Here is a 13,128-nt window from a genome sequence, read left to right on the forward strand (position 1 = left end):
TCAAAAAGTACTTATGGCTTAAACAGATACAATATTTCTGTTATTTGGCGGGCAAGGCAGAAACTCACGACTCAGTCGAAGAGCGTAGATTAAAATTTTAATTAAATATTCCTAATAAGTTAATTTTTTAATTAAATTTCATCGATCCTCTTTGCCTTTGTTGGCTTAATTCATTTTAATGGTTAACGTGGGCAACGTATCAGTGGTCGCACGTGTCATACTTGCCAATCTTTTTCTTTTGACGTACGTCAGTCTTGTCATTTACTGTTTATAGAACGAGTTCATAGAAAATTGTTGTGTGAAGTTTAGCAATAATATTAGTTGATAAATTAATCTGATCTGAAACTCAGTCCCACTTTAACCCCAATACCGTCGCCACAGATGCCGTGAACGTATAACTAAAAAGAAATGGGTTAGTAGACTACTACGAAACCTTACTATCATTGGAGCTCAATTTCTGTAACTTAAATTCACCCTTGGATAAAACAGTGTCCACGTGCAAGGCTAGTTCAACGGCTTCGGTGGTGTTGACTCAGCTCATCAAGAAGTCATCAACGTAGAATGATTGTAGGATTTCTTCATGTGCGAGATCCGCTTGTTCATCATCGTTTGCCCATTGTTGCAAGCCGGTATCTAAATCTTATACTTTTTAGGGAGAAAATACATAGAAAGCATTGAAAATGTAGAAAGCGTAGAAAATTCTTCATAAAATTACTTTATTGTTGCGTCCAGAAAACTTTTAACAGTAAAACGAAAAATTGTCTACATATCTTGGTTTTCTAGACAGAGAGAATACCCCTATTGTTCAAATAATTTTAAATATATAGATCGAATAAAGTTAAAAACCACAGTAGTAAATTGTGAAGTTGCCGTTTTAGTACAAAAATCGTTCAAAAATTACGAAAAGCCGACGAAGAGTTTAAGTTTAGGCTCACATTTCTGACGGTGCAACAAATACTGTTATGATATTCAGTACCCAACGAAGTACCAAAACCGCAGTGCTCGATACGTTTTTTTTCATTTTCATTTTTTTATAACCATTGACAATTCTTGCTTTGTGACCCTACCAGGTATTCCAAGGTTATTCTTAATCGTGCTTGGCAGGAAATCACTATTTTGCGCATCCCTACAAAAACATCTCGCATTTAATACAATGTATCCATTAAGGTTCTTAAAGATATCGAACTGAAATAAGCTATGTCCAAACAACTTCTTAATTATTCTTTCGTGTTTGTATCTTCCGTAACAAGTTTTATATATATTTTTATTAGCAACCATATGAGATATTCAAAAATTTTACTAAATTAAAGAAAAGTTGATGGCAATGTGAAATGTGAGGTATAGAGTTGGCAAATATTCAAATGCATGTGATTTTGTCACAACGACTAGCAGTAAGTCTCATAGACCGCTTGGAAGAAGTCGCCGAAACTGACTGACGGACGGCATCTGCTCCCCGTTCTCAATTACGCTTAATGAGAAAAACAAAAAAAAAAATGTTTTGAGCGTTTTCTTGTGATCTGGATACCGCGCTTTACCAATAATAGCAATCACAGACTCAAACATATTTACTTACATCATGTATACAAATTTCAAGTTCATTTGAATCCTCCGGTTCTAAGTAAGGATTTGAACATTTACAACGTTCTCCTGAAAAGCTATGAAAATTAGCTTTGAAATGGGATTTGGATCAGATTGCCGTTCTAGCGTTGTCAGTCAAGGAAAATACCTCTGTGACTAAAAGGTACAGGGATCACGGTGTACTTCAAAAATCACGCGATCTGCCAACTCTAATTAGGAAATGAGCAGTGAATCGCCCTCCTGGTATATAAACTCGTCCCGACGCTACAGATAAAACAACCTTAATTCTTAGCACAGTTTAAGTAAATATTCCATTTTTAATGAATTTTGAAGTGAAGTCCATGAAACGGTTTATTTTAACGTTTTTTTTTTTTTTTTGTATCGTAAGACTTAGTAGGAAAAATTAAAAATCAATATGGAAAGAAGTGAAAATGTATAGAGATGAAAAGCAGTTAATATTTGAAGTAGTTTCAGCGGGTCTTCCAGTGGTACCAGAGATCCAATGTATTTAGAAAGAAGAAAAAAACAAAACGTTTAACTTGTCTTCAAAAATAGACTTAAAATTAAGAAAAAAATTAAAAGCCTGAAACAGCCGAATCGAAAAATATAAATATAAATATAAATTGCAAAGAAAACGAATGTATGAAAAAACCAATGATGGCTGTTTTCTCACAGTTCTTGCTTTACCAGCACTTGATTGAGAGAATTCATTAAATCATCTGTCAAAAAAATTACGGTAAAGCGCTAAACATTGAGAAATCGCTACAAAATCGCAATTAATTAAAATTGTAACTGAAACCTAACACTGCTAATATATTAACGACCTACTTTTGTATATAGTATACTTTATGTATGTTTTTATAAATACATTAATATAAAAAACACGCATACAATTATTGATAAACTGATATTATTGTAGAATATACAAAACTACTTGATTAAGTGTAAATACAATTTTTTAATCGAAACTTTTATTTACATTTTTTTTTTACAATCTTTTGATAAAAGTCTATCTACACACACATAAAGAAGATAATTACATAAACACATGATAACAAATAGTTAAACAAATAATTACACAATTTCGCAAAAAGGTTTTTGTACTCAAATTTTATATTAATCAACAAAAAACTAATGGTATACATATGTATATACTTAAAATATTAACACCATATATACAAAGTGCAAACACATAAATAATTTTAACATTATATATGTACTGTATACATTTTTTTTGCGTTTTATAAGAAACATTTGTTTTTAATTACGAAATGTACTCTTGGGACAAACATTTCAAATCTTAAACCGTTTTTTTTTCAAAAAAATTTAGAATTAAGTATGTTATGTATTTGATTAAGTTATTATTTTTTATTTATTTATTTATTATTTTTTTTTGTTTTGCGGATTTTAATAACAACAAATTGAGTTTGATATTTTTCTAAACCACAATAGCTTCGGAATGGTGAGTCGAATTAATGAAATATGTGAACTAAAGTACTCAGTACATTTATAATCTATATATTAATACGCTAACAAAATTTCGATACAATCAATTGACAGGCTGTTTCGCATAGTTAGCGTACGTAAAATCATATAAAAGTTATATCAATCGATTCGTATGGATCAGCCACAGTGCATAGGCCTATTTTTGTTAACAAATATTACTCTATTTGTTTATAATTAATAGAAAAAGTTTTTTCTAAATTCGAAAATCTGTGCAAATATTGAAATTGCCATCTGTAGGACCCATTATGTTCACAAACCCCACTGAATTCGAAATTCAAAAAGCTGCATTGTCGCGTTGCCCAAAATTTCATCTACATATGTACATATTCGTACGCGCCAAACGCCTCTCTCATTTTCAGTTCAAATAAAATATTGTTTCCCATCGTTGCCACTTACCTATATGGTCTGTACCAAAATCCTTAAAAAATTGTTCTAAAATAATTGTTAGCGCACAAAAAAACTTCAAAGAGACGTAATAACTTAACCGGCCTATTTTTTTGGACAAAGTTTACTTAAACGTAAATGCATAGGTCTTTATTTAACAGATTATTTGTTTTTTATTTTAGTTGCTTTCAAAAGAACATGAAATCAAAAATATTAAGTTAAATTTGTTGATACTAACTAAATTTATTTATACAATTAATGGCAAATTTGCCCGAAAATGTTTTTGCATTTGCAGATTTAATCCTCATTTTAGATAAAGTACGTCTTATACTGAACAAGAAATAATAAATTTGCTACAAAAATATAACATTAAATTTTGTGTGTTGTCTTTTATGCTAATTTATTTTATTTGTTATTTTATTTTATTATATATTCTTTTATTTCAACTTAGTTTATTGTTATTTAAATGCAACTTGACTGAATCGAAAATTGAAAAAAATACAAATTGGTCGAATTTCGACCACAGGCGATACTAGTTTATTATTATTATTATTGCATATATATATATATATAAAGGTACGTATGATACGTAAATCTGCGCAAATCTAAACAAAACGTTTTAATATCTAAATCTCTATGCAAGTTGTTGCAAAACTAATCATATTTTATCGTTGCATTGCAAATTTTCATTGCATACCATTCGTAATGCAACAGTAAAATATACACAACAAATGCAACTGTCACAAACTTTTCAGAATGCAATGCTAAAATTCTATTGCTTTTGAAATGCAATGCACAAAGCTACGCTTCGAACAGCTGATATTCCCGGCAGGAACATTTTCGGTAAGGTAACCACTGGTGACATTGAAGCTTCTCTTGAGTTAATAAAAATTGCATGTGTGCGTCGTATATGCATGTGATCTTCTCTCCTTTTCTATCCTTCTTGAGCACCAATTTCTTGAGCATCCTTATACATTATGAGTAGATTGCATGTATTTTTATGGAGAATGGTAGAATGAGCGACACTAGCGCCATCTGATATTGAAAAGTATCCAACTCACCAATTTTGTTCCAAGCAAATCATAAGAAGAAGAATTTGACATTTGATTATTTTTCCCACTGGTTGGTAAATTTTCTAACATTTTTCGCAATTAAAAACTGCAATATAACAATCGAATACGACACAAAATATGTTAGCAAGTATTTTTGTTGTATAGGGAGTGCTTCGCGAAATTTTGTATGTGAATGGGCAAGGCGTAATAAACTTCAATTGCCAAGTTTGAAGTCCCTTCATATTTACAAACGCAACACCTTGGTTGATTTTGGCGATGTTATTGGAATGCATAAGCTTGTGTTAAACGCATCTATATGAAAAATGTCATTGTGTCACCGCCTTTAGTTAGTTTGCCATGCACAAGTTCTTTATAAATATTGAAGTAGGCATCGCTTTAGTCGGGTCTTGAAGATCCGTTTTTCTTTGCGGGTTGGTATGGGCGCAATATCATGCAATTGCGTAACTTTGTCACCTTATACGCAATTACTCGTGAATTGCGTTATTATATTTCTAATTATTTAGCAGTGTCATAAATATTGCTCGAGTTAAAAAAAGTTGCAATCACGTCGTGATGATAATAACATATTGTGCCATTCATAATGCTCTAAAGGGTTACTGTGCGTTTGCGCCAATGCATCAACCACCTAAAATTTTGCGTTATTACCCACCCCCTACCATATTTAAGAGATCTTTTATACACGATAATAGCCAAAAACGCATTAAAGACTTCAAAAAATAATAAATATACTGAAAAGTTAACAAAAAAATTTTATTTTACGTATACTTTTTTATACTTGAATAATTTTTTAAAATAAATATGTGCAAATATTGCAAATTTAATAGATTTAATGCTAAATATGCACAACTCATAACAATTTATTAATCCAATGGCTAACAATAAAAATGTACAAAATATTTTGCAAAAAAAAAAAAAAGAAAAAAAAAAATGAAATAAAAACTAACTTTATTCTAATGTAAAATTTTATATTCGCTTGATAAAAATTGGAAACAAAAAAATTTTTATAAATAATATTTTATAAAGTGAAAAATAGAGTAAACAGCGAAATAAAAAGAAGGAAGAGAAGCATATGAATATCCATATTTAAGTAAGTCGAACGAAAAATTGTATATAAGCGTAAATAAAAAAAAAAAATTAAGAAATAAAATATGAAATAGTAATAATAAATGTTAAATATGTAGAAAAATGATTGAATATATTATAACAAAATCGTTTTGAAAAAATCACAATAAAGCGGTATCGACTCATCTTACTCAAATAAATCTATGCTTCAAGTTAAAAGCTACGACTTATTTTTGTAAATATTTTTTTTTGAGGGCGGCCCGACTATTCAACCAATTTATGCTCTATTGAACATTTGGCACTGAAAAAAAAATAGCAGCGTTTTACTTGGAAAGCTTTAATTAAGTACAGAATGTTAGAATGTTCGGCTTCATCCGAGCTTATTTTTTCATAAATTTTTTGTTTAATTTTTCACTTATTCATAAAATTGTCTACTTGTTTATAAATGTGAAAAAATTTAAGAAGAAAAAAAAGAAAAAAATGTATATGCATTTAATTAACGAGACACACATATTCCACATAATTTCGATTGAAAAACATATGGTATTCATATGTATGCACCAGATTGTGTATAAAATGAAAAACAACAGAAAAGGAAGTACTTAGAGACATATGACTGAGCGTCAACACCAGCATAAAGTATGAGTTTTGGAGATTTCAAGTTCAAAACTCAGCTTCCGAAAAGCTGGCTGATGAAGAAATGAAATTCGGAGATATGTCCTAGTAATCGCTGCCGTGTGTGAATTTATATTATTTCTTTAATATCAATATCATAATAAAAAATTTTAATTATTTCAAAAAAATTATTAAAAAATTGAAGTAAAAAAGCTAAAAAGAAAACTAAAAAAAAACAAGTAAGGAAGGCTAAGTTCGGGTGCAACCGAACATTACATACTCAGTTGAGAGCTATGGAGACAAAATAAGGGAAATCACCATGTAGGAAAATGGACCTAGGGTAACCCTGGAATGTGGTTGTATGACATGTGTATCAAATGGAAGGTATTAAAGAGTATTTTAAGAGAGAGTAGGCCATAGTTCTATTGATGGACGCCATTTAGGGATATCGCCATAAAGGTGGACCAGGGCTGACTCTAGAATTTGTTTGTACGATATGGGTATCAAATGAAAGGTGTTACTGAGCATTTTAAGAGGGAGTGGGCCTTAGGTCTATCGGTGGACGCGTTTTCGAGATATCGCCATTAAGGTGGACTAGGGGTGACTCTAGAATGCGTTTGTACGATATGGGTATCAAATGAAAGGTGGTAATGAGTATTTTAAAAGGGAATGAGCTTTAGTTCTATAGGTGAACGCCTTTTCGAGAAATCGCCATAAAGGTGGACCAGGGGTGACTCTAGAATATGTTTGTACGATATGGGTATCGAATGAAAGCTGTTAATGAGTATTTTGAAAAGGAGTGATCCTTAGTTCCATAGGTCGACGCCGTTTCGAGATATCGCCATATCAAACGAAAGGTGTTACTGAGCATTTTAAGAGGGAGTGGGCATGAGGTCTATAGGTGGACGCCTTTTCGAGATATCGTCATTAGGGTGGGCAGGGGTGACTCTAGAAGTTGTTTGTACGATATGGGTATCAAACGAAAGGTGTTACTGAGCATTTTAAGAGGGAGTGGGCATTAGGTCTATAGGTGGACGCCTTTTCGAGAAATCGCCATTAGGGTGGGCCAGGGGTGACTCTAGAATGTTTGTACGATATGGGTATCAAACGAAAGGTGTTACTGAGCATTTTAAGAGGGAGTGGGCATTAGGTCTATAGGTGGACGCCTTTTCGAGATATCGCCATTAGGGTGGGCCAGAGGTGACTCTAGAATGTGTTTGTACGATATGGGTATCAAATGAAAGGTGGTAATGAGTATTTTAAAAGGGAGTAATCCTTAGTTCAATAGGTGGTTGCCTTTTCGAGATATCGCCATAAAGGTGGAACAAGGGTGACTCTAGAATGTTTGTACGATATGGGTATCAAACGAAAGGTGTTACTGAGCATTTCAAGAGAGAGTGGGCATTAGGTCTATAGGTGGACGCCTTTTCGAGATATCGCCATTAAGGTGGGCCAGGGGTGACTCTAGAATGTGTGTACGATATGGGTATGAAACGAAAGGCGTTACTGAGCATTTTAAGAGGGAGTGGACATTAGGTCTATAGGTGGACGCCTTTTCGAGATATCGCCATTAGGGTGGGCCAGGGGTGACTCTAGAATGTTTGTACGATATGGGTATCAAACGAAAGGTGTTACTGAGCATTTTAAGAGGGAGTGGACATTAGGTCTATAGGTGGACGCCTTTTCGAGATACCGCCATTAGGGTGGGCCAGGGGTGACTCTAGAATGTTTGTACGATATGGGTATCAAACGAAAGGTGTTACTGAGCATTTTAATAGGGAGTGGGCATTAGGTCTATAGGTGGACGCCTTTTCGAGATATCGCTATTAGGGTGGGCCAGGGGTGACTCTAGAATGTTTGTACGATATGGGTATCAAACGAAAGGTGTTACTGAGCATTTTAATAGGGGGTGGGCATTAGGTCTATAGGTGGACGCCTTTTCGAGATATCGCCATTAGGGTGGGCCAGGGGTGACTCTAGAATGTGTTTGTACGATATGGATATCAAATTAAAGGTATTAATGAGGGTTTTAAAAGCGAGTGGCCCTTAGATGTATATGTGAAGGCGTTCTCGGGATATCGACCAAAATGTGGACCAGGTGATCCAGAAAATCATCTGTCGGGTACTGCTAATTTATTTATATATGGAATACCACTAACAGTATTCCTGCCAAGATTCCAAGGGCTGTTGATTTCGCCTTGTAGAACTTTTTCATTTTCTTCTACTTAATATGGTAGGTGTCACACCCATTTTACAAAGTTTTTTGCAAAGTTATATTTTGCGTCAATAGACCAATCCAGTTACAATGTTTCATCCCTTTTTTCGTATTTGGTATAGAATTATGGCATTTTTTTATTTTTCGTAATTTTCGATATCGATAAAGTGGGCGTGGTTATGGTCGGATTTCGGCCATTTTTTATATCGAGATAAAGTGAGTTCAGATAAGTACGTGTGCTAAGTTTAGTAAAGATATATCGATTTTTGCTCAAGTTATTGTGTTAACGGCCGAGCGGAAGGACAGACGGTGGACTGTGTATAAAAACTGGGCGTGGCTTCAAGCGATTTCGCCCTTTTTCACAGAAAACAGTTACCGCCCTAGGAGCCAAGCCTCTACCAAATTTCACAAGGATTGGTTAATTTTTGTTCGAGATATGGCATTAAAAGCATCCTAGACAAATTAAATGAAAAAGGGCGGAGCCACGCCCATTTTGAAATTTTCTTTTATTTTTGTAATTTGTTGCACCACATCATTACTGGAGTTGAATGTTGGCATAATTTACTTATATGCTGTAAAGATATTAACTCTTCTTTTAAAATTTGAATTAAAAAAAATTTTTTTTTAAAAAGTGGGCGTGGTCGGTCTCCGATTTTGCTAATTTTTATTAAGCAGACATAAAGTAATAAGGGTAATGTTCCTGCCAAATTTCATCATGATATCTTTAACGACTGCCAAATTACAGCTTGCAAAACTTCTAAATTACCTTCATTTAAAAGTGGGCGGTGCCACGCCCAATGGCCAAAATTTTACTAGTTTTCTATTCTGCGTCATAAGCTCAACTCATCTACCAAGTTTCATCGCTTAATGCGTATTTGGTAATGAATTATCGCACTTTTTTGATTTTTCGAAATTTTCGATATCGAAAAATTGGGCGTGGTTATTGTCCGATATCGTTCATTTTAAATAGCGATCTGAGATGAGTGCCCAGGAACATATATACCAAATTTCATGAAGATACCTCAAAATTTACTCAAGTTATCGTGTTAACGGACAGACGGACGGACGGACGGACGACTGTGTATAAGAACTGGGCGTGGCATCAACCGATTTCGCCCATTTTCACAGAAAACAGTTAACGTCGTAAAATCTACTCCCCTACCAAATTTCAAAAGGATTGGTTAATTTTTGTTCGACTTATGGCGTTAAAAGTATCCTAGACAAATTAAATGAAAAAGGGCGGAGCCACGCCCATTTTGAAATTTTCTTTTATTTTTGTATTTTGTTGCACCATATCATTCTTTTAAAATTTGAATTAAAAAATTTTTTTTTTTAAAAAGTGGGCGTGGTCGGTCTCCGATTTTGCTAATTTTTATTAAGCAGACATAAAGTAATAAGGGTAATGTTCCTGCCAAATTTCATCATGATATCTTTAACGACTGCCAAATTACAGCTTGCAAAACTTCTAAATTACCTTCATTTAAAAGTGGGCGGTGCCACGCCCAATGGCCAAAATTTTACTAGTTTTCTATTCTGCGTCATAAGCTCAACTCATCTACCAAGTTTCATCGCTTAATGCGTATTTGGTAATGAATTATCGCACTTTTTTGATTTTTCGAAATTTTCGATATCGAAAAATTGGGCGTGGTTATTGTCCGATATCGTTCATTTTAAATAGCGATCTGAGATGAGTGCCCAGGAACATATATACCAAATTTCATGAAGATACCTCAAAATTTACTCAAGTTATCGTGTTAACGGACAGACGGACGGACGGACGGACGACTGTGTATAAAAACTGGGCGTGGCATCAACCGATTTCGCCCATTTTCACAGAAAACAGTTAACGTCGTAAAATCTACTCCCCTACCAAATTTCAAAAGGATTGGTTAATTTTTGTTCGACTTATGGCGTTAAAAGTATCCTAGACAAATTAAATGAAAAAGGGCGGAGCCACGCCCATTTTGAAATTTTCTTTTATTTTTGTATTTTGTTGCACCATATCATTACTGGAGTTGAATGTTGACAGAATTTACTTATATACTGTAAAGATATTAAATTTTTTGTAAAAATTTTACTTTAAAAAAAATTTTTTTTTAAAAGTGGGCGTGGTCCTTCCCCGATTTTGCTAATTTTTATTAAGCGTACATATAGTAATAGTAGTAACGTTCCTGACAAATTTCATCATGATATCTTCAACGACTGCCAAATTACACCTTGCAAAAGTTTTAAATTACCTTCTTTTAAAAGTGGGCGGTGCCACGCCCATTGTCCAAAATTTTACTAATTTTCTATTCTGCGTCATAAGTTCAACTCATCTACCAAGTTTCGTCGCTTTGTCGGTCTTTTGTAATGAATTATCGCACTTTTTCGGTTTTTCGAAATTTTCGGTATCGAAAAAGTGGGCGTGGTTATAGTCCGATATCGTTCATTTTAAATAGCGATCTGAGATGAGTGCTCAGGAACCTACATACCAAATTTCATCAAGATACCTCAAAATTTACTCAAGTTATCGTGTTAACGGACGGACGGACGGACGGACGGACGGACGGACGGACGGACGGACGGACGGACATGGCTCAATCAAATTTTTTTTCGATCCTGATTATTTTGATATATGGAAGTCTATATCTATCTCGATTCCTTTATATATGTACAACCAACCGTTATCCAATCAAACTTAATATACTCTGTGAGCTCTGCTCAACTGAGTATAAAAAACTAAAAAAAATAAGCAAGATTGATTTTTGCTCAGATAAGTTTTCTTCCTGAATTCAGTAGTTTTTTTCAATTTAAATTTTTTTAATTGTATGCCGAGTTGTTTGCTTATTTTGACATTTTTAGCATAAAATGGTTATGAAATGCTTTTTTTTGGAATTTTCTAATTTTTCGCCGCTTTGTTTTTGTAAATATAATTCTGAAAGAAACAAAAAAATCTCTAAATTTTTTTTCTTTTAATAATTTTAATGGGTGAATAAAAGTTGAAAATGTTTAAAATTCAAAAAACGGTGGAAATGAAGAAAAACTTTAAGAAAGTGTTTTATGGAACTGTAAAATTTTGCTGCCATATGTTTTAAAGAAACTACATACTTAGAAGTTAAAAAAATGGTGAGTGTTAGAAACAAATATTTTTTGAAAAATCGGCCTTTTGAAACTTTCAAACCTTGAAAATACTTAAAATATTGAAAAAAATTGAAAATGATAAAAAAAAAAAATATTATGAACCCTTTTCAACCCTTTCTGGTATTTGTGGTTTTTTACAAGTTACCCTGATGCGACGCTTTCTATCTTAAAATGTATCTAAAAATGTGTATAAAGTTTCTTGCCAAAAAATGTTTTAGTTTTATTACTTTTTAAGTTTGCAGAAACTAAATTTTTTTTTAAATTTTTTGCAAAAAACATAAATTACTCTCCGCTATTAGCATAATGTATAAGTAACTAAAAAGTTTGCTACATATATAAATATTATATAAATAAAAATAATCTTATATTCTGTGTTAAATGTTGTCGTACTCCTTGTAGTAGTTATATAAAAGTAAATTAATAAAAAAAACAATAGATAATATATACAATACATTGATATTAAAATTTAGAATAGAAAAACAAACATACCAAAAAAACACAAATTGCAGTTAAGTTATATATAACTCAAACTTTAAAATTGAAGTTTGTAATCAAAAAAATTTTGCGCAGTGAATGGAAAAACTAATAGCTAAATAAAATCTTTTATATTAAATTTTTCACACCGAATTGGTGATTTATTTAAACTTTTTTGCGAGTAGGCATTATAATTTACATTTTTATAATTTTCTTTACTTTTCACTAGTTTTAAAACTTGACTAAAAGATCATAATTTAAAAAACAAATGCTCAAAATTTAATATCTCGATCCATTACTTTATTTCATTTTACCTTTTTAAATTATTTTATTTGAAATTTAATAGAGTTAAAATATTTAGTAAATTAAGAGAATGAATTTTAAATATGCATGTATATCTAGTCACATATAAAGCAATATATATTTATTTTTATATTTTTATATAGCATATTTCGGTGTATAAATAGAGTCCTGTTTTTGTGCGTTCCTTAAATATTAAAACAAAAATTAAATAAAAGAATTAAATCCATCGATATGTAAATATTTTTTTGCGTTGTGTTGCTTCTCAACTTTTTTTTATAAATATATTACAAACTTAAATAAACATAAATAAACAGAAGAGAAAACACTATATTAATTTAAAAGAAATTTTGGTGTTTAGGAGAGATAAGATACATATAAAAAAATAATTCTATGCAAACAGCTGACGTACGAGTATATGCAAAAAATTGAAAATCGATTGAGGAACATTAAAAAAAAATTTTTTTTTAAAAATTGTAAATTCAGTAAACAACATACAATAGCAGTAAATTTAAATACAAATAGTGAAAAAAATATTATTTATTGCAACATACATATTTATAATTATTTGGAGTATTTAGAAGTAAAGAAAAAAAAAATTACAATTAAGGAAAATGTTGAAGAACACTTATATTACAACAACTTATAATGAAATCATGAATGAGAAACAATACAACTGTGAAATATATAATAAATAATAATAATAAACAAAAAATAATATATATTGTTTTGTAGTTCACTCGCGATTGGTGCACCTTTTTAAAATGCCATAACCGTTTAAACGTTTAAGCGCCAATT

Source organism: Eurosta solidaginis, chromosome 4, assembly GCF_040869045.1.
Source record: "Eurosta solidaginis isolate ZX-2024a chromosome 4, ASM4086904v1, whole genome shotgun sequence".
Taxonomy (NCBI): Eukaryota; Metazoa; Arthropoda; class Insecta; order Diptera; family Tephritidae; genus Eurosta; species Eurosta solidaginis.